The 24,193-nt window shown below is 36.7% G+C and overlaps 1 protein-coding gene across 3 annotated transcripts in view; it reads right to left on the reverse strand.

Annotated features, from left to right (window-relative positions):
* Positions 1 to 24,193, reverse strand: part of TENM4 (teneurin transmembrane protein 4) — a 1,673,798-nt gene that overhangs the window by 1,280,210 nt on the left and 369,395 nt on the right. For all 3 annotated transcript variants that reach the window (XM_071817725.1, XM_071817645.1, XM_071817681.1), the window contains exon 3: positions 4,945 to 5,032. The gene's annotated coding sequence lies outside the window, so the exon portion shown is untranslated. The remainder of the gene's footprint in view (positions 1 to 4,944; positions 5,033 to 24,193) is intronic.

The following is a 24,193-nucleotide window of genomic DNA, read 5'->3' on the forward strand; positions in this document are numbered from 1 at the left end:
TAAAGAGGATTTCTGAGATTTGTGTGTCAAGTTCTGTTTAGGACAGAGATATGACGTGACAAAATAAGAAGCAACTTCTCTGACATTCTTTGATTCATAAATTCACTCCCAATTGGAGTAATTTTCTATGTTTTCCTCAAGGCAGATTGCACGATACTGTCCTACATCACATTAAGATAAACATTTCTTCTTCATTAAATTTTCTAGTTAGAAATATTTTAACTACAGACAAAAGCTTTAAAGTGCTAAAAGCAGAAGAGGTACTGATTAGTGGCTTTGTTAAGAATGACTGGCTTCTCTAGCTGTCAAAATGTCAAGTTACTTGCATTAAGGAAACTAATAGATTTCTGCTTGCCATGTCGTTAGCAGAGACATGAGCTAATTTGAAGAATAAACATTTCCTTCGTACATTTTACTTGTTAATCTTTCAAGTTCATTTCAGGTTCTTATAGTGTTGTTCATTTTCGATATTCAAGCTGGAATAGAGCCAAATGACTCATTTGTGCCTCACTTTAAGATTTTTTTTTTCTTTTCAATATGAAGTGTCAAGAAATATTATTTCTAAAAACAAGAAAGAGGATTAGGAATTCTTAATTCTGATTTCACAACTAATTGGGTTCTAGAAAAAAATATTTTATATTTTTAAAAAACTCTGGTGAATTTAAATTATATCTCTAAGAAAAAGATCTGCAAAATGCAGAACATACTTTATATTCCATTTCAGGAAAAAACAAACAAACAAACAAACAAAAACAACAACAAAAGCAGAAAAAGCAAATTTGTTTGTTCCCTCCCTTTGAAGAAATTTCTAATTCACACTTGACCTTATTTTGAGTTATTCGGTTCAGATAACATCAATGCTGTAAGTATGAAACAAACCTACATTTAATTACTAAATCACTAGAAACTAAGATTGATATTTTTTTCATATTTCAAAAAGTGAAATAGCTGAGTTTTTCCACCAAATTGATAGATTTCCACACGTACCTTTATTAACTGATAGATTACTTGAAATGCTTGAGTCAATGAAAAAATAAACTTATAGGACACAAAGTGATACCAGATGTATACTCATGAACCTGAGATAATATTCTGAAAGTCACTAAAAATGTTGTTGTCTGGTTTTTTTTCTGATTTAAAAGATCATGAATTATTTTGATAGTTTTACAAGAATGACCAAAATTATTAATTTAGATATGGAGTAGAAAATGACAATGCTAGTTAGATAACTCTCTTTTACTTTCTTTGCATCATATTTTTCTATGACAGCATACTCTCATTTTCTCAGGAGAAAAAAAAAAAAAAAAGGTGAATTCTAAATTATTTGCTTTAATTCAGAGAGATATAAAAGTTGCAAAAATCTTGAAGAAATTTAACTGGAAACTGAATTTATCCTCCTTCCCAAACTAGTGATACTGGAAAAATCTTGAATACAGTATCACCACCCCACTAGTGTCTCTGATTCTCCTTCACTTGGACACACAGTGTTACCAATAACTTGTCTTTACATAGCAGAGAAAGGGTTGAGAATGCACACAAGACACCTAACCTGAGCTCCAAATATCAACCAAAGAAAACTATATTTGCACTAAGGAATTATTCAATATATTCATTAACGATTTGGATGAGGGAATTGAGTGTACTATCAGCAAGTTTGTTGCTGATACTAAGCTGGGAGGAGTGGCTGACACTCCAGAAGGCTGGGCTGCCATCCAGCGGGACCTGGACAGGCTGGAGAGTTGGGCAGGGAATAACCTGATGAAATTTAACAAGGGAAAGTGTAGAGTCCTGCATCTGGGCAGGAACAACCCCAGGTTCCAGTATAGGTTGGGGAATGACCTATTAGAGAGCAGTGTAGGGGAAAGGGACCTGGGGGTCCTGGTGGACAACAGGATGACCATGAGCCAGCACTGGGCCCTTGTGGCCAGGAAGGCCAATGGCATCCTTGGGTGTATTACAAGGGGGGTGGTCAGTAGATCGAGAGAGGTTCTCCTTCCCCTCTACTCCGCCCTGGTGAGACCTCATCTGGAATATTGTGTCCAGTTCTGGGCCCCTCAGTTCAAGAAGGACAGGGAACTGCTGGAGAGGATCCAGCGTAGGGCAACAAAGATGATTAAGGGAGTGGAGTACCTCCCTTATGAAGAAAGGCTGCGGGAGCTGGGTCCCTTTAGTTTGGAGAAGAGGAGACTGAGGGGTGACCTTATTAATATTTATAAATATATAAAGGGTGAGTGCCATGAGGATGGAGCCAGGCTCTTCTCAGTGGCAAACAATGATAGGACAAGGGGCAATGGGATCAAGCTGGAACACAAGATGTTCCACTTAAATTTGAGAAAAAAATTCTTCTCAGTGAGGGTGACAGAGCACTGGACCAGGCTGCCCAGGGGGGTTGTGGAGTCTCCTTCCCTGGAGACATTCAAAGCCCGCCTGGACAGTGCAACCTGTGCGACCTCACCTAGGCGTTCCTGGTCCAGCAGGGAGATTGGACTGGATGATCTTTCGACGTCCCTTCCAATCCCAAACATACTGTGATACTGTGATACTGTATGAATGTGAAAAAACAATCATCAAAGCCCCAAAATCTCAGCAACAAGTCCATGGCTCAAACACTCAGTTTCCCAGGTGCTAATGCACTTTTAAACAGAATACGTTGCACAGTCTACGAGAAGCCAGTTACTTCTGCTAAGGTGCTCTCACCTAGGATCAAAACATAACATACTCAGCCAAAGCAGGACAAATATTGCCAAATCTGTACCACAAAATTATTCTGAAAGAGAAAAGTTCTCAAGCCCTCAAGGACTGATAATGTTAACACTGTATTTGCTAGGAGGAATTTTTAGGACAAGGTTGCAGCATTCTGCATTATGGCAGAGTGTGTTTCATGTGCAAGATAAACAGATGCTTTCTTAAATCATACTGGTATGTCAGGAGGTCTGAAACTTCACTTACAAGCTTCTGTATTTTTCCACATTGTATAGACACATTTTACCATGCAAAAGTCATCATTACAACTCAAGAGCTCTGTACCTTACTTTTATTTGCATGTCTCATGCATGGAAATTAGCAGAAAGGCAAACCAAAACCAAACAAAACCAACCAGCCAACCAAACAACACAAAAAACCACCACCACCATCAAAACGAACTAAAAAAACCCAAGCAAAACAAAACAAAAATAATAAAAGGAAACCCGACACAACCAAACCAAATCAAAACAGAACAAAAAGCCCCACAAACAAAACAAAACCAAAACTAAACATACAAAAAAACACAGGCAAAGGAGTGAGAAGAGGTTTACTTTAGCTCCAGGAAGCTGAGCAGTCCTGAGTTTAATTGTGGTCAACAGATAAAGATCAAGATCTCCAAAGGGCAATGAACAAAATTAGGCTCCTGCTCTGAAACTTTCCACATTTCACAGAGGAATTTCTCCCTATCCACTAACTAGAACAGGACACATGGGATTCTGTCCTCATTATTATTGGGCAATATCACTGAAAGAAATCTTTCAGAATTCCATGAGCATACAACTGCAATGCTTGTGCAGATAGTTTTGTCTCCACTTTCAGGGGGTTTCTCTTTTGTTGATTTTGAGTGGGTTCTTTAGCTCATCTGTTCGTTTTCTAAAACACTTTTGAGAACTACTGATATACAAGAGCAGTACTTAGGTTGACAATATTTCTGCATATGCCAGACACAAACTGATGGCATTTGTACATTCAATATAGAATGAGCTATTCTGCTAGATGTAGTAATGTCATAGCTGGAGCCATATGATAATATGACAGATGAGGATCCCAGTGAGGCAGTGGAAAAGAGAATGAGCTCATTATGCAGTTATACCTGTTAGCTCAGCTTATGGGATGTTTTTCATACTGTTTTCATCAGTGGAGTTAATTTGTAAATACAGCTTGTCTTCTTTCTGTGCTCTCCTAACACTTCTGAAAAGCTTTATTATACATGTCAATAAACTTCTCCTCTTTCCTATCATTTCTTTTTGTGCTATGCCCATGATTTTAAGATAACTATGTTTGTGCTGCTTATAGAGGTGTGTTCCTATGCTTTCAGTGAATTAGGTCATGTTCTGACGAGGCAAAAATGATTTTTTTTCTCTATTACGTTGTCGAATAAGTTAAAATCGCAGTGCAGTCAAATCATGTGAAAGTGTTCATTTCAACTTTTGATCTAGTGTCTGTGAAAGTGTCTTAAAAAGCAGAACCAGATGACAGCATGAGAATTATAGACTAAAGGTGTCACTTTGGTTTTATATTTATCTTCCCTCCACCCCCTCCCCCCCCCTTTCTGCAAAACTCAGTTAAGAAGTATTTATTCACTTGTTCCAATTACTTCTGCACTTAAGCGGAGTATATAGGGGATATTTTTCTAGAAGGAATAGTGTATAAGTTTATTAGTGACCCCAACGGCATTTTAGAGGTAGAAACATAATACTTCAGAATTTCAAAGCTGCGTTTTATTTGTGTCTTTAAAGTCATGCCACTCCCACTGCTAGTTTTAGAACAAGACAAGACAATCAATTCACTAATACCTTGCTAAAAATCCTTTGTAATAGCAGAAGATAATTTGGTATAAAATCCTTGAGAGAAGTGCAAAGAGACAAGCTGCAGGATTCATACCCATTTCAGTAAGAAATACAATAGAGAAAGCAACTCAGGGTGGATTTGAGATAAAAATCCAACATTTGTTAAAAATGACTTGGTAAAAGTTATCAAACCAGATATTTTTGCTTAATTTAAAAAGTATTTTTTAAAAGCTAAAAAAGACGGATATTTATCTAAAAAGTGAACAAAGGAAAATTCATTAAAAAAAAAAAGAGCATCTCAATGAACTTTCTATCTCATTCCTCATAAGTTAGAATTGTTTCATCGTCCCACTCTAGGTACAGCTATACATTTCAGCAAGAAAGGTTTGAAAAGAAAATAAGAGCTTACCTATGTCACCAATTTCTGCAGCTGCATCAATCACGTCTTCACTTCAGAGTCATCGATAGATTAATGTTGTCTGGAGGACTACAGTGTCCTGTAATGACAAGTTATAAATCATATGAATAAGAAATCTATCATGTTCTGACAATAATAGTATACGATAACCCAAAACAGCATTGTGAACATTGTATTCTGCCATTTATACATGGATGCCTACAAGGCATATATTACTCTTCTATCTTGTATCCATACAACAGAGAAGTGGAAAGAAAATTTACATTGTAGTGTTGGTAAAATATATTAAAAGGTTAAGTTGAGCCTAGACATTAAATAACTGTTATTATTTTTGTCATTGTTTTGTTTTAGAGGAACATAAAGGGAGAGGAATAATCCAATTAATACATTATATAATATATTATACTATCACCAATTATCTAAAATATATTTTTACATACTGTGTCAGAATTTTGAAGTAAAATATCTTGAAGTCTTATTGTAACTTTGATGTAAATCCAAAAATCTACTCCTGCCAGGTTAGTATATATAGAGATAATTCCTCACTTTCAATATCAAAAGATACCAAAGACAGTGAGGAGAGGACTGGATAAATATATATATATATATATATATATATATATATATATATATATATATAGTTTTACTACTGGAAGTAAAATAGTCTGAGCCTGGAGAGAAAAAACAAAATGGGATTAGATCTCTGCAATGGTTGAACTGACACAGGGGACTCAAATTATCTTCTTAATTCACATCTAAGACTTCAACATTGGTCTTTGACATTAATGTTAAGTACTCCAACAGTGAGTTGATTATTCTCAGCTGAAATTCAGCAGCTCATCCATCTGTCTCTTAAACAAATATATGGAAATTAAATTCTGGACTGAAGAAACCTTTCACGATGAGTTTTTTGTTAGAACTGGCATATTTCAATAGAATAATTTGGTTTATTGGAATTGGATTTTCATCACAGGAAAAGAGTTTGTCAGAAAATTTACAATCAGCATTAAAAATGAAGATTTGACTTCTACTGATCCCAAACCACAAGACATTCTAATTAAACTTCAAATCACTGTAATTAAGATTTGACAACAACTCTACATTCATGACAACTGTAAGTGAAGTACTTTTTGGATTTCAAGAACAATTATGGGGACACAGGTCCCTCTGTATTTTATTGAATGATCAATTGCCATTTTCACATATTCGCTGCTTTTAATGTCTCATTGTCTACCTAGGAGTCTTAAATATTCTCAGACTAACACTGTAAGCCTAGAATTTCAGAACTGTATAACATTTTAGGTTGAAGGGCACCTCTAAAGGTCACCTAGTTCAACCTCAGATCAAGTCCTACTTTGAAATTCTTTGAGACTTAGTCTATTTTATGTTATACCACTCTACAAATTTTGTGAAGTTTTCCTTTACGTTGTGCAGACAACTGCATCATAGAGCACACATGTTATGTCACTATTTTGCAGGTACACTGCACCACAGGTTTAAGAGAAAAAATGAGATCAGGTACTGAGCATAGAAAAGAATATTAGAAACTGAGATGCAGAATTATTTTAGCCCTTAAAAGTTTAATGGAAGTTATCTTGGCACTCATTAAACCCTCCCCAAGTCAAATGACAATTTTGCAAATGAGATCTTTTTTTCAATATAAAGTATGTTTTTCCTGTGTTTCCACAAAGTGATTTAGGTTGTTGGTTGGCTTCCTGTTCATACCTGCCACTGGGTTTTAACTATACGGAGATCCTAAGGTTGTTACACCCTTATGTATCCACAGTACCTTCAGTAGATACCTTTAACTAGAAAGGATAAACCTGGGCTTTATGTCTTAATGGAAACCTGTAGTCCTTCTAATTTCATAAGATAATAAAGGTGAATACATTTCACACATTTGTTTGTTTGTTTGTTTGTTTTCTTCCAGGTATTTTTACCATTGTACAGTTTTGGAATACTCCCAACTATGCAGTTTAAATTTTGTAGTGTATTTTCACATGTTATGTAACTGCCAGTTACTAAATATGTGTATTTTTATCAAATAAGAGATTAAGTCAGCATTTTATTTGAAACAAACAAACAAATTAAAATTATAAAGTATCAGCTTCCAGAGGAAATACTGAAACACTTTGATCACCATGATGAAAAGTTCATTTGAGCAATACCAATAAGTGGAATGTACATGTTGTACTATTTTCCGAGTAAAGAAGACTTGTACAAAATAAATCTAAAAAAATTGGTTCATACTATTCTAGAAATGGTATGACTGATGTTCTGACATTTTGGAAAGAAACTTATTTTCCTTCTTGCCATAATCATTGAAATATCTCTAAACAAACTATTGTGCTTTGTATCGCTCACTTTAGTAATTTGCAGGCAAAACTGGTGCCACAGAGAAGACTTCTGTTGAATTATGGAAGAGCAAGCCATATATTTCAGCCTAAAGAAAAGGATGCTGAGAGGAGACCTTTTTGCTCTCTACAACTACCTGAAAGGAGGTTGTAGCATGGAGGGTGTTGGTCTCTTCTCCCAAGTAGCAAGTGATAGGACAAGAGGAAATGGCCTCAAGTTACACCAGGAGAGTAACTTAGATTGGATATTAGGAAAAAATTCTTCCCAAGTAGGGTTGTCAGGCATTGGAACAGGCTGCTCAGGGCAGCAATAGATTCACCATACCTGGAGGTGTTTAAAAGGTATTTAGACGAGGTTCTTAGGGACCTGGTTTAGTGCTAGAGTTATGTTATGTTTGGACTCAATGATCCTGAGGGTCTCTTCCAACCAAATTATTCTATGATTCTATAATTCTATGAATGAGGAAGTAAGAGTCATGTTGCATATTAAGAAAACATATCAGGTTCAGAGGTCTGTAATTAATCTTGTCAGTGCATGAAGCAGGCTAACTTGTGTGCAGGAACACAACATCCTGGCACATTTCTCTTCTATGAATGTAGAGCCAACCATGGACCTCTGGGATTTGAATCTGTTAAAGTGATTTGACATAGTCTTGGTCAAGTTCTTGAATATTATGTTGCATTCTTAGAAGTATTACATATTTAATCACTGGTTCATAAATGTTGTACAGAAAACAGACAGATCTTCCAAGAAGATAATTCTATCCTTCTATCAGTGGAAGCAGATAAATTTGCTCTGTGGTTGATCATGGTGTGTACGATTGCTGTATATTAAAGTCAATATAGAGCCCACTAAATATATTTTAAAACAACCAGTGCAATGACATAATTGGATACATCTAGTTCTAGAAGCTTTTGACACTCAAGATACATGTAGTGAAATTGACTGAAAATACATTTAAAGAGATTAGATTATTTTATTGACCTTGACAAATGTACAAATGCCATACATGGTGATGATGATCCTGATATAAAGAAAAACTACAGCAAAGCATGCTGCAAAGGCCACTGCCATTAGCACGGCTCTCTCCATTGATTGCATGGAGCCTTCACTGAGAAGTCAAACAGTGGGTAACTTTTAGGGAAATTGATTGTAGTGATTAAAGAGACCTAAATTTACCTTTATATTTCACCAAATAAATATTCTGACTGCAAATACAAGCATTGAGGTTAAGTTCTGTAATGGGAACAAATAGGTACTTTAAGAGGTCCATTCAGAATTACAATTTTTTTATTGACTTAAGCAGTCTGTGTCAGAAGGAAGCTGAAAGAAAAGGTTAGGGATGGCATCTAATTTTGGTGTCTGCAAGAAGGTGTGTGAAATGCCCCTGCATTACTTGTGCTCAGCATGCAGGCAGCTTTTTGGTTTTGGAAAACTCTCTATCAGTAAAGAGTATTATATGAACAAAAAAAAAAGAATGTACACAAAACTGAAGTCCTGGGATTGCACACAGCACTATGCAGTTTCATAGGAAAAAATTAACTGTGCATGTCTTACATTCATAAATAGAAAATTTTACTGATATTTCTCTAAAGGTATGTTTACAATTACACAGCTTGCATGTATCAGTAAGGTGATTTGTTGGTTTGCTCGTTTTGTTTATGTGTTTTTCCTAGAGAGGAATAAAATACAAAAAAGGAAAGAAAGAAATGATCCTGGAGATCATTTACCTGGAATTCTGGAAGTTTGTAGTAAAAAAAATCTCCAAAAGGCCTAAATATCCCCATCTAAAGTTCTACTTCTACTAGAAAGAAAAACTAATATAGAAAAAAATAGCAAGAAAAGAGGTTGAAAAGCATATTTGGAAATGAACATTCTTCTTCTCACATTCTTTAAAGCTTTACATTCTAGTATAAAATAAACTATCACAAAGATATGTGGAAATTTTGTGAAATTATACTGTTTTGATTGAGTCTTTTGTCTTCCTTCTGAAATCAAATACAGTGTATAAATCTTGAAATCATTATCAAAGCTCTAACTTTCACAGTACATCAGGATATAATGTGATGATGTTCTGGACACGGCTGGAAGGTCTTAGTGTTTTGTCATTTTTCACCCCCCCAACACTCAAAGAACTGATTATTTTAAGACATTCAGCTTCCCACATGGCAATAAACATGATACATCTGAGACTTTACCCATACATGGGTCCAACGAACCAGTATAAGCATCTATTGAGACATTCAAGAACTGTTCAAAGTAGCAAAGTAATTTTATAGTTTTTTTTAAATTAGTCACCAACATGGTAGAATAAGCGTTTCCCGGTCTATTAAAATTTCATGCGAAGTTAACATTTGTAACAGATCCTGCTGATAACTGGTAGCCTTTGAGCACCTAATAAATCATCTGAGACAAAAATCAATCTTTTTACAACCATCTCCTATGGGCTCCATCTTTCAGGATTGCCAACCTTGTAGAACAGATTTCTTCTTAAATTTCTCCTCTGCTTTCAAAAAGCTGAGTATGAACAAGATCAGAAGCGTATGTTCTCAGGTACCAATTTCCCCAGCTCTAACAGAGATAATAAAGTGAAAAGTGAAAAAGATGAGGTAATTACCACTACCTTTTCTTAGCTTTTAGAGCAGGTTATGAAGCTGTGATTTACTGTCTGTTCCAATTGTTAGAGTGATTCTCAGTTACAGGAAGAAGTCTATGTTTCTTGCATGTATAAATATTTAGATTAGTTTCATAATTTTTGGGAGCAATGACACGCTTCATAAGCAATGATACATTTCTACATTAAGAATAAAACTGAATCTTCAGTTGATTCTCTTACTTGCTCCGCATTATTTCAGTGGGACTGTAATTTCAGTTTCCTTGACACATTCATCTGGACAGGCCCCTTATTTAGTGAAAGTGAAGCAAAACTAAAAACACAAGTAGGAAAAAGTTCTTTTTTTTTTTTAAATCAGATACTTCCAGTTCTCGTAAACTGGAATCAGTGCATTTCGGACAGGAAAAGGGGAAAGAAAACAAGGAGATGGGACAGTTGAGGAACAACCCAGGTCTTGTGTTCAAAGAAGCGGGGAAGATATAATAAAGATTTATTCAGCAAACCTATCAGTTTGCCAATCACTTCCAGACATAGGGAGTAGCACTCTCAAGTTCAAAATGAAAAACCTGTATATAGGAAGTTATTCAAGTACTAAAGTGATGTCAGAGACCCCACATTTGTTTGAGCTCTAAGCTGCCCAAATATCAAATCAAAAACTCTCCAAGCCTTGAAAATACTTTCCTATTTTGTGGGAAATGAAAGTTTTTAATGGCCCAATTTCTTGCTTCCACAAACACGTTTAATAGCTTCTGAGTTTCTGAACACAGAAAAATATACTTAATGACCTAAGACAGCAATTTAAATAACAGTTTTAAACTTTAGCCTGTTCTGTAATGTTTCTTTGTAATTTAATTGAAGGCTTTGTACCTCATTAATTATTAAATGAATGTATTTTCCTTAGAGCTTGGACTCTTACTGACTCAGTCTACATGGAATCTGAAAGTTGCAGCTACCTTACACATAGTGATAAAAAGAAGTCATGAAGTACAGAGCTAACTAGTTGTTTCTAAGTACAAGCATTTCAATGTGAGATTGAGTGGTCACCTCCAAGTCCTCAAGGAGTTTCAAAAACCTGGACGGGATGAACCTTGGTTCAAAAAACTGCAGTTCTTTGGCCAGTCCATGAGGTAGACCCTTGTCACCATTTAATGAACATAATTTAATGAACAGCCAAAATTAAGGATAAAGATTGGAGGAAAGACAGAGAAGAAAAAAAAAAAAATATTTGTTATGCCATGATATTCTCTCCTGGCAACTGATCTTCCTATTCTAAACTTCTCATTTAGCAAAATGGGCTATATCATGACAAAAGTTCCCCTTAGGAATTTAAAAATGCACAAAATATTCGAATTTCCAAAACAATGCTTTACTTTTTCTGTTGGGTTTTCATGGCAAGGTTTTGGTAATCAGGGAGCTACAGGGGTGGCTCCTGGGAGAAGCTGCTAGAAGCTTCCCCCATGTTTGATACAGCTGTTGGTCAAGGTGGAGCCAATTGATGATGGCGATATCACCTCTGTAATGACATACTTAAGATGGAGAAAAAAGAATAATAATTATGCAGAAGAGCAGCCAGAGAGAGTGAGAATATGCGACAGAAACAACCCTGCGGACACCAAGGTGAGTGAAGAAGCAGGGGCAGGAGGTGCTCCAGGCGCCAGAGCAGAGATTCCCCTGCAGAACATGGTGCAGACCATGGGGAGGCCCACTGTCTGAACTAGTAACAGTTTGGTACAGGTTCCAAAGGAGGTAAAGGCCCAAACCACAGCTGGGCCAAGAACTTCTCTAGTTTCAATCCGTTCTCTGAAAACCCACAAAGGGGCAGAATGAAAGAGTGAGCATCGATACACATGAGCTTGGAACACCAGTCATGTGATTAACACATAACAGTGCATGGCTATTCCAAGATTCATTTAACAAAGAAAAAAGAAAGTTGTGGGTACAAGAAGTCTCACACGTATCTTTCCATCACATGTAATTTGACCACAAGCCAACCACTTTATTCCATAAACACAGCAGGCTAAGTGAGCTTTCACTGAGTTCTCCCTGCTGAGCAGTTGGCTACATGGCGGTGATCTTCCCTCAAGATGGGACACCTGTAAAGGTTGTTCCTCCAGACAGACAGACCTTTCATCAACAACAGATCTCTGATAAGCGATTGACATTATGCATAACCTTGTAGCATGCAAACTTGGTTTAATGCCTTGGTAACACTGATGTGCATCTTGGTAACTTTGATTTGTTCCTCGGTAGTTTTCAATAATTGTTCAAATGACTGTGCCATACAATAATAAAATGAACCTTGCCATCAAATTTTGTTCAATTGTACTTTTACAACATCAAATGAAAAACACTTCTACTAATACCTTTGACAGTGGTTCTTTAAGTGATCTAAATCACCCATTCATGACACAATGCTACACCACTTTCACTCTCTGTCAAAGCCCTATGGGCTGCACTTTAAAAAAGATCAGGCAGATGGCTGTATAGTCAACAAATACACAACAGAACACTTCTAGATATTAGCAGTTTAACATGTGCTAGTGTTTATCCGTCTGTAGAAGAAGCCACCTGCCAGTTGTTTGAGTGATACGACTGGCTAAGCATTGCTAAGCTCTCTGTAGTAATAACTGCAATATGATTGGGAAAAATAAAAAAAAAAAAAATAGAAAAAAAAAAAGTTGTGCACAAGGTACACACTGATGGCTTTTGCTGACACAAAGTGCAAATTAAGACTCATAAGAAAGCAATCTTATGTTGCAAAAATATTTATTCATGGCATGCATTATCTACACAATTCAGAAACAAGTACACCACTACTATATTACAAAATTTGCTGACTAGATGTAGAAAAGGCTATAACACTATAGCGTCTATGCACTTTATTCGTTACTGTGCTGAGGCAGAAATACATGCATACATTTTCAAAACTAGTTACATAGTTGATTGTCAGCAATTCATTCTCTAGCATTTCTGCTGCATATCCTTCATTCAATTAACCCCAGAGCCATCAACATTTGGAGGCAAATGTGAAAATAAAATCTTTGCAGCATGTAATTGAAGCAGACATCATTTAGTAATACATGTGTCTAGGGTAGTAATGACACCTTACTAGAAAGAACAACTGGTCTCAACTCAAAAGTGGACTTGTGACATTAGGTAATTCTCCCTGTACTATTACAGGGTAGGTGTCTCTACAGAGCTTTAAAAATTCTCCAAGTTCCTGTTTTGGAGAGAATTCAGCAAATTCGCTCCATGGTCTGTTTGAATTCACTTGACACTTCAAACCTGTGAAACATTTTTATTTGTACCAAAAAATTCTGAATCTCCACTCAGAAAAGCAGAAGCATTTTTATTTCCAGTTATTTTTCCTCAGTCTTTCCACATTACCAGTGATATCACTGGATCCCATGTGTTATGCAGTATCTAAGTCATGTGTAAATGAGGAATTGGAGTGGATGGTGTACACTGACATTAACAGCTTCCTTTACAAGGCTAAGCAAGGCATACTAGCCCAAGCAGGTAAAGCACTGATGCTTTCTTCTCCAATCCTAGCTAGTTTCAACGTCCCTGTTGCGATGCTATGTCTCATAGTATGATCTAAGTTCCCTTTTTGAATAGACACATTTGAGACTCACAGCACATGAAAATACTAATGGGCTGATGCTCAGGGGCAAACTTGGGACACGTCTCCTTATTTATTTTCAGATTAAATTGAAGATAAAATGAGCACTGCCCATCTCCATCTTCTCTTTCTTTAGAATAAGAAAGATTGCAGGCAGAAAAATGTCTAGGAGACATGTATTGCTGAAAGATGAATTCTTCCATAGCAGTCTGCAAAACAGATGTTAGTTTCTCCAGCAACATCAAATCAAACACAGTGCATACAGGTTCATTTTTATCTGCATTCCCATATTCTTTCTTTGATACAGATGTCCTGTGCCAAGAATGCAAACTGTTCAACTGCCAAAAGCGTGTGCACACAACACATTCAAATGAAGAACAGGAAAAAACAAAAAGTCCAAGCATATAGAAGCCTCATTATTATTATAAGCTCTGTTCACACCTGCAGAGAGCCTTTTTAGCTGCAAATCTCTACAAATACTTTGCTTTCTAAACCCTATCATTTATTACTTGTTACTAGACTCGAAGTCCCCTATCAGGATATTATCGTGCTATAGAACTATGCTGAATGATTTTCCTCAACTCTGTAAATTCAGAGGTAGAAGGGGAAAAGACTGAACTGCATTGCCAAGTTTGTTGTGCTATAGAGGGTTGTGAGGCACAGAAAGGATACAGACATTTTATTTCTTCCCTGTTTTGGACCTTTCCTGACAAACTGTGAGAGCAGGATTATGCAGTTGCTAGAGCTCCCCAGTCAGAGGGAAAGCTCTCTGCATTTTATTCTGCTCATTCCTGTTAGCAGATGCTCATCTCGGTACATTTTATGTATGTAGATCAAACCACAACAAACAGGTCTTGGACAGAATTATCAGTTTTACAATTCCACTGGAGAGGTCTTTGGTTACTAGTAATTTCCGTACTTGTTAGCTCTACCCAATTATAACAGACTCCTCCAAATAAAGAGAGGATTACCCAATATTGATATGTTGCTTGCCAAACTCTAGCCCAGGTCAGTCTGAAATAGTGGAGATGTAATTCTTTAGAAATGGGGGTCTTAAAAAGCAATTGCAGTAATACTAGTTTGCCAAAGTATTATTAGACTTGCATTAGAAACAGAGCAACAATCTGAAAAATTATCATAAAAACTGAAGCCTGGTACAGCACAAGAGCACACTGGTCAAGGTATGGAGGTGTATACAATTTCAATTTTTGCATTAAAGATGTTGGTATAAGCTACCATTTTTGCAAGGTCTTGCCCAACTCAGAGAAATTAGTATTCAAGTGAGATTCTTCAACATAACTACCTCAAACATAATGAAAATGAAAGAAGCTCAGTGAATATCTGAATTTTACTTTACTATTATTCTCTGCTGAAAAACAAAACAAAACAAAACAAAACAAACCACCAACACCAACAATAAACAATACTGTGTTTAATTTGCACTGGGGATGGGTGTCCTTTGCTTGGGCTGGTGCTGGACCTTATGGTTTCTAGGGTAGCTCTTATGTCTAGTCTCTCTGAAATTATGACTTTACACATACAGAATGTTTACTTCACTCTCTGCAAGACAAGAACAAAATGTGATTGTGCTCTGAAGTTTGTTTAGGATCGTGTGGGGTCTGAAAGCAGGCATGAAAGTCTTGACACAGTTCCTGCAATTCTAGCCCAAGACAAATACCAGTCTTCCAAACAGTATCTGGGGATGGCATGAAGTTGTCCCAGGCCCAGGATGTTCAGGGGTGTCTAAACAGAGCCAATAGAGGTGCCCCCTCACCAGTACAGATCCACCAGGAGCTAGCCTTGGACACACAGTCCCCTAAAGAGACCTACACAGACATCTACATACTTTGATGGGTGTCATGCCTGGACAATGCTCAAACTCCTGTTATCTCATGCAGTGCAATTTGTTACGTAAATGTGAGAAGGATAAGCTTTGTGCATACACCAATAAATAGAATCAGATTTCAAGTCATAAACATCAACTATGGGGGGGAGGGAAAAGTAGATAATGTATGAACATCTGAATTCATTTCATAATCAGAGAGATGTTATTAAGATTCTTCAAGAAAGTTAAGTATTTAAGATAATTTAAAAAAAAACATATTGCAAATATTCATAGTTTTGTTTACTGCTTTCACAAACTACTGCAAAGAACTCATTAGTGGAAACTAATTGGAACAGGTTCCCTGTTCATGTCCAGTTTCTTTTATAATTTCTGAAGTCACAGAATTGGCATGAAACAGCTCCTATTTAATGTCTGATTAAAAAGGGCACTTTCGCTGTACTCATTTGAATGAAAATGGATTGTTCACTGTCATGCACTAGACTGTTCTCTTCATTTGATAAACCAAAGGATTAGGTAACTTCAGTTAATGAGTCTTGAGGACTCTTCTCTGCCTCTATTCCTTGACTTGTGCAAAACATTTGACACTGTCCCATATGACGTGCTTGTCTCTAAATTGGAGAGACATGGATATGGTGGATAGAAAACTCAGCAGGTAAGGAACCAGCTGGATGGTCACACTCAAAGTGTTGCAGTCAACAGTTTGATGTCCAAGTGGAAACCAGTGATGAGTGGCATTCCTCAGGGAACAGTATTGAGACAAGCACTGTTTAATATTTTTGTCAGTGACATGGACAATGAGATTGAAGGCACCCTTAGCAAGTTTGCTGACAATACCAAGCTGTGTGGTGTGGTCAACACTGTCAAAGGAAAGAATGTCATCCAAAGGGACCTGGACAGGCTGGAGAGGTGTGGCTGTGCAGACCTCATAAAGTTCAACAAGGTCAAGTGCAAGGTCCTGCACATGGGTCAGGGCAATTCCAAGCACAAATGCAGGCTGGGTGGAGAATGGATAGAGAGCAGGCCTGAGGAGAAGGACTTGAGGACGCTGGTTAATGAGAAGTTCAACAAGAGCTGGTAAACTGCACCTGCAGACCAGAAAGTCAGCAGTATCCTGGGCTGCATCAAAAGCAGCATGCCCAGAAGGTCAAGGGAGGTAATTCTGCCTCTCTGCTCTGCTCTCATGAGACTCTGCCTGGAGTTCTGTATCCAGCACTGGGGTCCCCAACATAAGAGGGACATGGACCTGTTGGAGTGAGTCCAGAAGAGGGCCACAAAGATGATCAGAGGGCTGGAGCACCTCTCCAATGGAAACAGGCTGAGAGAATTGGAGCTGTTCATTCTGGAGAAGAGAAGGCTCTGAAGAGACCTTATAGCATCCTTCAAGTACCTAAAAGAGACCTACAAGAAATCTGTAGAGGGACATTTTACAGGCATGTGTAGTAATAGAACAGAGGATAATGGCTTTGAACTGAAAAAGAGTAGATTTAGATGAGATAGAAGTAATAAATTCTTCAATATGAAGGTAGTGAGGCACTGGAACAGTCTGCCCAGAGAGGTTGTGGATACCTGTGCTGACAAAAATGCAAGGAAGTGTTTCATTCACAGATATCTCTGCTGTCATTATGAAAATGACAGTTGTGGGGCTGGAGAGCCCATGTTTGCTACTGTCTGATGAATTATCTGAATGCTAATAACTGTGTGAAGCGGGAGGAAACTACCGGGTTTATTCATCTGTGCATTGTACCAGTAGTATTGGCTGCAAAACTGGGAGGGAGTATGGAAAAGTTGGGCCTGGAAAATATTGTGAGATTATCATCCAGGCAATTCAGAAAATCTGCAACATAGTGAACAAGCAAAATCAGGTTTCAGTTGTTATCTATACACAAAGGCCATTTGTTGCAGAGCACTTAGGGGAAGGAAAAGCTTTCACACAAATTTCTTCTACAGGATGCACCAGAGACATAATAATGAAGCTGCTTCTGGTACCCTGCACTTTTGTTATGCTCTCAGGACTCTGAAGTCCTCTGCAGCCAACTTGTCTGTGTCCTCACAGGTCTACTCAGTACCATCCTCCTGTCTTCTGCACATAGCCCTTGGAAACAGAAACCACAATGCTGAGACTGCACAGAATCTTTCAATGTGACCTAAAATCTCACAGAGGAACCTACAAAAAGGTCAAAATAACTACTGTTGACAGGGCTGGATAAGTGCATGATATTACATCAGGGAGATCAGTGTTTGTGTACACCATTTCTGAAATATGGAAGAGGTGACTAGGCAGTGTTGAGAGAAGAAGAAGGAAAAAAAAAGAAGAAGAAACCCATCTTTTTTCCCCTCAGAGACCAAGAGTAAGAGGTGGGCAGAGCTATAACATTTTCAGCCAATTTTGTGCTTCTTTGTTTACCTTTTTCCACTGAAGAGCCACAAGAGAGCTCCCTGCTGGTAAATAAATAGTTGTTTGGTTGGTTGGTTTTTTGTTTGTTTTCTTAGGAAACAGAAACAAACCACCTTTTCTGGAATTGAGAAGTTCCTCCTTAGTTTTTTCACTTTCCAAAAAATAAGTCATTACTTCTATGCCTAAAAATCACACCAATTGCAGGTCCAAAAATTGTGGGCACTTGCAGAAACATAGAGAAGTCCACACAAAGCAAACATAATGTAATTTTAAGAGGTCATTTGGCTGGTTTAGAGTTATGAGACCTACCAGTTAACTTGCCATGTATGAACTAGAAATGAGTTAATGTTATTTTTGGCAGAATGCCTTAGCCTCAACATGATTTGATAAATCACTTGCTTCCTTTTAAATAAAAGGCATTATATTAACCTCAATGACTTTATTTACTCCAGTGTGTTAAATGTACTTAGACTACCATCTCTCCTCTTTTGAGCAGCTTATCAGTATCCCAGACACTGACTCTTGGAGACAAGAAGTCTGCAGTATTCTTGCTGACTTGTTTCTGAACAGGACTAAAATTCAAGCTCTCTAGGAACTGCAGGTGCTTTTGTTTCCTTGGAGACAGAGTGACCACTAGACCACTAAGCTGAGTTCCTGTCACTGCAGTCTAAAAGCTGTCTCAGTTTCCAGCAAAAAGGGGCTGGAAGCAGAGAGACAGATGTAGTAAGCCAACTCCATTGTCTTTCATACACTCATGACATCCTTTGCAGGAAATTTGTTTAAAAAATGCTCTGATGCTTTGAGTTTGTTTGTTCTGCATTATTTGCAGAATAACTTGATTGCATACACAAATTCTGACAATCAGGGACTGTTTTGTTAGATGTGTTTGACTGCTGTTATCCAACCCTCATTCCCTTGGGAAGACACCTCAGGTGTAATCATGACCTTTGTTTATATGCCTAGATTAAAAAGAGAAGACTTTATCTCTTGTATTCTCCCTAGAAATTGATTTTCTCCTTGCCCTAAAAGTATAAACAGAACCTAGATTGTAACCAGTTTTCATGTTCAATATTTGGAGGTATCAATTCTGCAGTGCACCACCTGCCAGTGAGATTCTTTCTGAGAGAGCCGTGAACAGTTTTCGGTCCCTGCTCTTGTTTATCCTCATCCCACCAAATTATCTCATGAACACTTATTCAATTTGTGCTTTCTGGATCCTTACAAAAATAGGGAGAAGAAACTCAACATCGTGTCAAGCCATGCATGAAGATAATGCTACAGCTCTTTCTGACACCATATGGAATAGCTTCAGCTTCTAGATGGTTTGGATACTTCTATTCCAAATCAGGCAGAAGAAGGAAATGCTCATGGCTTTTAAATCCCCAAAAAGAAACCATGCCTCCATGCAATCACAAGCCAAACTTTGCAACTCTAGTAACAAGCTGTGATACTGTATAACTTTAAGTCAACTGGTTCTATCTCATTCCTTTTAGTTGCAAGAGGGACTTTTCCTAATAGACCTCTCCCTGTATACCCTTGAGGGCAATCAAGCTGAGTGAGTTTTCAGTAATAAGCCAGTGGGCTCCAGTTTGTGTTGCACTGAATCTCTCTTGCATTTTTAATCTGTTCTTAGGGCAAATTTGACTCTTAAACCTTCTGTAATTCACTGAAATCAATTGGATTTCCTGAAGAGCAATTCAGAGCTGAATTTAAACCTCTGAGACAGAAGTGATCCCTAACTAATTAACCTACAAACATTATCATGCATTGACAATTTGCCAAGGTATAGTCTACATTAAAGATCCAAATCCATCAATATTTGTGAAGTTTCCTCTTTCTCGGTTAAAAATGTATTCTTAGGTACAAGTCTTCTCCTAAGATCGGTGCTGAAGCAAACCAGCACACATCACTGCAAAGTAAGCAATTGTCCCGGCAAACTTCCAATAGTAGAATGGTAACTGCTAAAGCAGTTAATAAACAGAACAATTGAGGCTTTATTTTCCTTGCCACAGCTAATAATATTCAGTAATGGCAGATCTGAAAGTGTTACTGCTCTGAAAATAAAACATCACTTCACAAGAGGGGTTTTATTCATGGCATTGCAATGCCTTGCAGCACAAGTTTGAACAGCTTTGATCCCTACCAGTCCTAAAAACTTGTGAACTTTTACAACAGACCTGCCTTCTCTCTGGTCATGCACAATATTTAACAATAAGGCCATGAAGAGTAACATATGTCCTCAGAATCATCTGTTTAACACTGACCACACCACCAGCAAGAGCAGTGAAACACTATGAGAAACCTCAATGGTTTGAGGAAGGATTAATCAAAGGCAATGCTGCTGCAGGAACAATTTTCAGAGGCAAAACCTGACTCTGAAAAAGGATTTCCTTGTCACCCTTATGGACTGAAATAAGTTTATATAGGTGTTTAAAAGGTAGAGGAAGTGAAATGGAAGCATAACTTTTGAAATCAAAAAGTTAGACATTTAGTACAGCACATACTACGAGGTAACAGGCACTTTCTAAAACTGTTTTCAGTGACTGTTCTTTTGAAATGGTGTGAAAAAAAATAACTGTAAACTACTAATTTTTTGTATAATATTTATTATTCTTCTTTATATGAAGACCTCACTTCTTTGAAATTTCTATGTTTTTGTTCTTCATTAAGAAAGCCACTTCTGAATATTATTCACTTCAACCTTTCAGCAATTCCCTTCAACAGGAGCTCGTTTCCATTTTCCTGCAATCACATGCAGATCCATCACTCTTTTTTTCAGTTTTGACTCTGCTGTTCAAAACAGAACTTTTATATTTTCATTGTCAGAGATGAGGATACCATTTGAGGCTGTTAAGTATTCTGTAAGTGCTTAGTATGCAAATTGAACAAAAGTAGCCTATGCTCTTGCTATATTTAATTTCTTGAGTTGTCTTTGGATATGAACAATGAAATATGATTCTACTATTCAGCAACTTTGAACAAAATTCCGTCATCTGGAAATTAAAAACTTCTAAACATTTCAGAAATCTAACAAATTTGTATTCATTTTTTTCTTTAACTTGACTTCATTTTCCTCATAAATAACAATTTAGTGAAAGTTCATCCAGTTTTCAGCTGTGACTTTCTATTTACTGAATTGACAAGGGAGCAAAAAAAGCCATTCTCATTTAAACTCTGATTTGACATGTACCCTGTGCCATACCTCATGTCAAATCAGTCTAGAAATCTATGGAAAGCTATGGACAAGAAAAATAGACAAAATATTAATATATTGTTATTACAATTCAGTTGTACTATTATGGTTTGGAGCTTACCTAAATGTTCTTGTCTGGACTTTGCAATAAGAAGTCTCGCTCAGAATAAACAATAATGGAATTCCATTTTTTCTTTAAAATATAATTTTTAAAACAGATAACTGCTTTGAAAAGACCTGAAACTTGACGATTTTAGACCTCACTTTGCACAACTGAAACCAGGCTGAATTTTGGTACTATCCGAAAACCACAGATTAAAATTATTTAATCATCTCACTGCACTGATAAGCAATAAAATGTTTGGTTTTGGTTTCATTGGTGGTTTTGTTTGTTTGTTTGTTTTTGTATTGTTGATCTATATTTATCTTACATGCTTAACCTTGAAGTTATGTATTTGTATAATAGTATAGTAGCAATCTTTATCCCAGGTTTTCGCATGCAACAGCCTCCTTAATGCCCAGAGTAGCCATTTTAAATATTTATACAAATTCCATTGTGAATTAACAAGCTTTGCCCCCAGACTGAGAAAGGGGAGCTCAGAAAAGAAAAAGAGAACAAACAATAATAATGAGGGGAAGACTGTTAATATAGTTTTACAAGAGTATTAAATTCAAATAAAATATTTACAGAGGATAAGCAATGCTTTTGGTACACGACACAATTTACATTACAAGTAGGAGCAACTAATCTTCCACACATTCTGGTTTATAATAGCAAAGCATGCACACACCAATGGAAGGGAACAGCATTTTCATTATGAAACTATTTAAAAATAAATGTGTGAATATAAATGATCTATTTGTATCCAAGCTCCAGTAGATCTAAAATGAAAGCCAAAAAGCAAGATGGTGTTGAACAATATTGTTTTCAAGAACTGATTTACACTGGGTTGGGTACCAGAGTTATTCCCAGCTTATGAGTCCTGCATAAAACCAGCAACAATATCAACCTAACAACAATGAAGATTTCTGCTTACTTAAATGGCTACTTACTTAATTTTCTTTTTAACAGTTTTGCTGATACCAATTAAACACAAGTGCACATTAGCTGCTATATAGAAGACATTAGTTTTTCTTTTCCAGTTGGTAGCTCAAGACAAATAGCCAGACTGCTGTTGTAAAGATTGCTGCGTGAGTACATGATTTTTCAGCTTGCTGACAATTTGGAGCAAGTGAGAATAAAATTATTTCTGTTGACATAAACATATGGTAAACTGATATACATATTTTACCAAACACCACATTAAAAATAAAGCATCTCACAAATACCAATACATTTTTAAACAAATGTAATTTCTATTTGACCTGAGAAATGTTGATTTTAAGCAATCCTCAATTTAAGAAAAAAAAAAAAAAAACCTAACAACAAAAAAAAAATAACACCTTTGAAAAATATAGACATTTTAGAACAAAACTAACCATTTCAAATACAAAAATAGAGATGCCCACTTCTATTCAGTTTTTCTTTATTTCTGCTGAATTTACACTGATAAAATCATGGAATCATAGAATGCTTTGGGTTGGAAAGTACCTTTAAAAATCATCTAGTTCAACCCCTTTTGCCATAGACAGAGTCATCTTCCACAATAGCATATAAAATCATAACAAAATTAACAGAAAAGTCAAAATAATTCAGAAATCAACAGTCTTAGTTTTCAATTAAATTTCACAGTACAGTATGTCTCCAGCTTTAGCTACAAGCGTGTAAGTACATAAAGTGATTGCATGAAGTATATTTGTATGTCTAGACATGAGGAAGAAATATTTTACACAGAGCATGCTGAAACCCTGACCCAGGTTGCCCAGAGAGGTGGTGGATGTCCCATCCCTGGAGACATCCCAGGCCAGGCTGGACGGGGCTCTGAGCAACCTGATCTGGTGAAGATGTCCCTGCTCATGGCAGGGGTGGCACTGGATGAGCTTTAAAGGTCACTTTCAACCCAAACTATTCTATGACTCTACGATACATATTTATAACATATATTTATTCTATAAGTTTCAGTTATGTTATAAATGTTATACAGTCTCTGTTTCTACATACAAAAAATGCTCTTTTTAGTTTGTCCTTTCTTGAGTGAAGATTGTAGTCAACCCAGCTTTTACAAAACAAGGGTCCAGGACCTTACAGTTATGAAGATTTTATTTGCCAGGTTAATTGTTTCTACTCAATGGGATTGTCCTGAGTAATATCCATTTTGAGTGTTTAGGCAATAGGGCAGGTTAATTGTACCATTGATGCTACAGTATGCAATTTTAATATTTTCTTTAGCTGATCCAGATTCAAACTGCTGGAAGCTACTCAGGGTATCAGTAGTTTCACTGCTTGGCTATTATTTAAACCTCTGGTCATTTTACTGAAAGACTCCTCTGATAGGGCATTGGCCCAGCTTCATGATCTTCATGATCACAGGTGTGAGCCTTTAACATTTGAGCTAACAACCAGTTTCCAAATATGGCCTTAGCAAAAAAACCTGAAGCAAACAACATTTGCATTTTTCTTATGTTATAGTAAACTTTTCTTTCATCTGGGCCATCTGATAGAAATCCTACTAACCTTGATTTAAATTTACCTCCCCCAAATATCTCCTGGAGATGATCAAAATCACTACTTGCCTACTCCAGCCAACAGGTTCTGTTTATTTATTTATTTATTTTCTAAATGCCAAAGCCTCTAGATCTTTAATAAACATTTCCCATTTAAAGTCTTTACCCTTGTGACTCATAAAGCTGGTCAGAAATGGAGCTTTGTAGACTCTCAGTTCAATGTCTTCCCATTCCACTCAATGGAAAAGTAAGATTTTTTTGTGTAAAAAAAGCAAAGTGAATATTTTATTTTGGTCTGAAATATAATTTGTAATAGAAAAAGACAATTCTCTTAGCCAGAACTGGCTGTGCATTCCGAAGTATGTATTATTCAAGTTTTGTGCACTAAATTCTACAAAGTCCTGTGAATAACAAAATCCTACTGAGAAAAACCTGCTCCAGAATGTCCCTAGAACCACCAAACCAGCACATTTTCCAATCCATCTGTAGCCAAGGCTACTTTCCCATACTACGATTCATCCTTTGAGGAAATAAAGCTACAGTAAACATTTTACTGACAGAGATTTTTCTCTTTGTTTCTTTTTTTTTTTTTTTAAAGTGTATAGATAAGT

This window comes from Patagioenas fasciata, chromosome 1 (assembly GCF_037038585.1).
Source record: "Patagioenas fasciata isolate bPatFas1 chromosome 1, bPatFas1.hap1, whole genome shotgun sequence".
Taxonomy (NCBI): Eukaryota; Metazoa; Chordata; class Aves; order Columbiformes; family Columbidae; genus Patagioenas; species Patagioenas fasciata.